The 4,059-nt window shown below is 31.1% G+C and overlaps 1 pseudogene; it reads left to right on the top strand.

Annotated features, from left to right (window-relative positions):
• Positions 1 to 2,062: 2,062 nt before the first annotated feature.
• LOC148998989 (uncharacterized) lies at positions 2,063 to 3,285 on the top strand (annotated as a pseudogene).
• The last annotated feature ends 774 nt before the right edge of the window (positions 3,286 to 4,059 follow it).

Genomic DNA, 4,059 nt, shown 5'->3' with positions numbered 1-4,059 from the left:
AATTACTACAGAGATCTTGGACCATGGGATCAAAGACGTACCCATCATTTACTATGTGCTAAGTTGTACGTATAGATATATAGTTAGGATTTTGTGTTTCTTGTAAATGGAATGGGCTAGTTCTTTATTACCTTATTCTTTTGTAAATGAAATTAACATCTAGATGCAAATGGACAATCGAGGGATTATGTGGTCAATATTTCAAATCCTTTTCTGATCCAACATGGCTGGTAGACCTCATCCAACCTGAGATTTCGATCTTTTAGTTTGAGTTCTATGTTGTAGCCAAACCTTCACTGCAAGCCTTCCATAGGTAATTCCTTTTTCTTGGAGAGGTGTGTTGACAGCCACAAATGATCTTCCACACTTCAGATGGAAGAACCTCAAGTTCACTGGATTTTCTCCTATTGGCATCTTCTTTAGATGATAAGCTGACTTGGTGTTATATGAGTGAGTTTCGAGACTTTCCCTTCTATCTTCCTTTTCTACAAACTGATTTGAGCTATATAAATTTGACCAATCAGCCCACTTAAAAATGAGTCTAACAGTAGAAATGGATCGAAGATGGTTTTAGCTTGTCACGTTTCACCTAATTTTTAGTATGATGTTTTATTCATTTTTTATTGTATGCTTATGTTAATATTATTTATTCTTTATTATACACCAACTTTATTTCAGATGCATCATGGAAAGGAGGTTGATGCATGCAGATATGAAAGTTGATTCAAAGGCCATAATTAAAAGACTCGTCATATTGTTTGACTGATGACAAGGTTAAAACATTAATTAATATCGGTCTTGATTATTCATGCAAGGGGTATAAGTGAAACACCTCTTTCACTAAGGATGATTGGGCCCACATCTTGAAAGAATTTAACAGTAGATATGAGAAGAAAATAGTCGTGTCATAGAACAAGTGGAATACTAATTAGATTATGACAAACGTGGTTAAATTTGAAAAACAAGACCAGTGTTGGGGTTGGAATACCGATCTTGGAACTATTGATTCACCAAGTGATGAGCACTGGAATGTTTATATAAAGGTAAACTCCTTACATGGAAAATACAATTTAAATCTTGTTTAAAATCTTAATATTCTTATTGTCAAAAACAAAATTGCAAAAACATCCTCAAGAAAGCACTTCAAAAATACCCCCTTGTAGAATGAAGCAGAATTATGTGAACTGTTTCACAGTGTCATTGTTGACAGAAATGGTACGATGTGCAGCATTGGGGAACAATCAACACACCAAAGGTGGCATCTGCACCTATAGAGCTTTAAACTTGGAGCTTGATGACTCTAATGGTGATGATATGATTGAGATGACTAAAATAAAGAAGAAGCAAAAGAAAAAGAGTATTATGGGTCATCTAAAAGATCAAAATGTGGTGATGATCATGATATAAAATAAGTCATTGATAGAATGATTTCCATAGAAGAGAAAAAAAAGAAGAGCAAATATGGCAACTATTTTAGAGATTTAAAAAACACTATACAAGGAATAGAGTCCAACTCAATTGAAATGTCTTATAAGATTCTGAACTCTATGGATGAGATTGAGCTTGTCACTATTAACCATGTTATAGCAATGGAGGTGCTTGAGGACCCAACAAAAAGACAATGTTTTGTTTTGATGCATAAATTTTCTCGCTTGCCATGGCTGCGTAGAGCAATTGAGAGGAGATTAATTGAGAGAGAAGTCTGGATCATCTATTTGACACTTGATTGATATTTAGTTTATATGATATTGTAGTTCCATTAGTTTTCGTTAATATATGTTTTGTGTTGAGACAATGTTTCTTATTATTTTGTTGGACTATATATATGATCATTTAATACTCTTAAAGTTAGACCGTTGATGTTTTTATCCATTTTTAATCATGAAAGTTGTTTGTTTGTTATTATTATTGTGTTTTGTTAATATGAATTATTACGTATGATCAGTTGCTATGGATAGTGAGATGAAATCCTTCTCAATGAGGATGGCTTATTAATTGCCAATTATTTTGAGTTGTGTTCATCATTAGTTATAACGAAAGAAATTAAAGAATTGATGATGATATGGTTACATCATGAATTTTAAAACAACCAATGCCCACACATCAACTAACAGGTCATTCTATGATATTTGAGTTGCTTAACATTAATAAACATTCAAGAAGATTTTGAAGACTATTTCGGATGTCAAGGGAGCATTTTAATAGGTTGGTATGTGCATCAAAGGAGAGAAATTTAATGAAAAATACAAAAAACACCATGGTTGAGGAACAACTATCAATGGTTATTTTCATAATGGCTCACAATGTTAGAAATGATGTTCAAGAATGGTATCAACATTCAGGTGAGACAGTGATCCACCATTGTTGTAATGTATTGAAAGCACTACAAATATTTGCCAAAGAGATGGTAGTACCGCCCTCATTTGAGAAAACATCGCCTGAAATTAAATCAAATAAAAAATATTATCCACTATTTGGCAATTGTATTGAGATAATAGATGGAACACATAAAAATGCATCAATTTCAGTTGCAAAGCAAGTACCATATAGATCTAATAGAAACAATGAAATCACCCAAAATGTATGTGTTGTGTATTCGATTGATATGTGCTTCACTTGGATTTAGGCTAGTTGAGAAGGAACTGCACATGATAATCGAATATTACGGGAAGCTGTTAACAACCTTCATTTGAAATTTCCCCCTCCACCACCAGGTAAATTTTTTTTTTTTTCAACTTTTAGTTATGCTTATTATTATCATTTTTTTTGTATAAAAGTATATGACATTAAACTCTAATTATTAATCGTTATTTTGTAGGAAAATATTATCTTGTTGATTCTGGATACACAAATAGTCCTGATTATATAGCTCCTTTCAAGAATGTTAGTTATCATTAACAAGATTTTGAACTCATAAAACCTCAAGGGGTAGAAGAACTATTTAATTTTATACATTCATCATTGAAAACAATTATTGAGAGATCATTTGGAGTTTTGAAGAAGCTTTTTCCCATTTTAAATATGATGCCATCATATAGTTTCAAAACATAAGTATTCATTGTGATTGCATATGTGACAATGCACAATTTTATTAGAAAGCAAGCAGCATTAGATTGGCTTTTGAAAAAGTAGAGGGGATAATTTGGTGATGAAGACAATGATACCGGTAGTGACGATGACGAAGTCATGAACATTGTAAATGTGGTATTTTGTACGAAACAACAATAATGGAAAGCGTATCGAAAACAAATTGCAAACCAAATCAAGAAAATCTATGAGGATTGATGATTAGTTTATATGTTTGGATTATGCATTAGCTAATTTCTTACTATTACTTGGTATGACATCTGATTGGTGGATCTGTAAGTTTTGTACTTTATGTGTTAATTGATATTGAATACAATTAATTGTAAGATAGGATTTATATATACACTTTTGTTCCAATATAGGTTTTAAAACTAAAAAGAAAAATTATTTTACAAATTAGTAATGCCAAAAGTATTTTTTGTAGAAAAACTATTTTACTGGTTAGTTACCAAACGTCATGTTTTGATCTAAAATGAGTTTTAGTACTAATCTTTTAAAAATACGTAAAATAAAAAATAAAAATCATGCCAAACATAGCTTTACTTCAATACATATGTGTGTTTAATTTTTACTATTGATGTATGAGATAGACAATGTCTTATACAATGTCTTATACAAAAGATCAATTGACTTATGCCCAAAATGCTGAAGGCATGTGCGGCAAGTTAGAATATCTTATATTAATAACAAAGTGATGGTTGAGATATTAATGAAAATTATAAAGAAGTATTTTTATAATTAATTAATTTTCTTTTCCTTTTACTTCAATAGGGATGAGGAATCATCAAACACATCTGATGTAGTTGGCATCAAGTTTTATGGTGATGATAAATCAACAAATTAATGAAATATTTCTTGAACACGAAATAGAAGATATTATTGGAGTCAATCATATGAAGTGCAGTATATAACCTGCAAGATATTATCGGAGTCAATCATATGAAGTGCAGTATATAACCTGCTACCTACCCT

Source organism: Hakea prostrata, unplaced genomic scaffold (genome assembly GCF_041222555.1).
Source record: "Hakea prostrata isolate BN-2017 unplaced genomic scaffold, UWA_Hpros_2 contig_74, whole genome shotgun sequence".
In the NCBI taxonomy this organism is placed as follows: Eukaryota; Viridiplantae; Streptophyta; class Magnoliopsida; order Proteales; family Proteaceae; genus Hakea; species Hakea prostrata.
The sequence above is the reverse complement of the archived record's forward strand: the minus strand, read 5'-3'. Positions and strand labels throughout refer to the sequence as shown.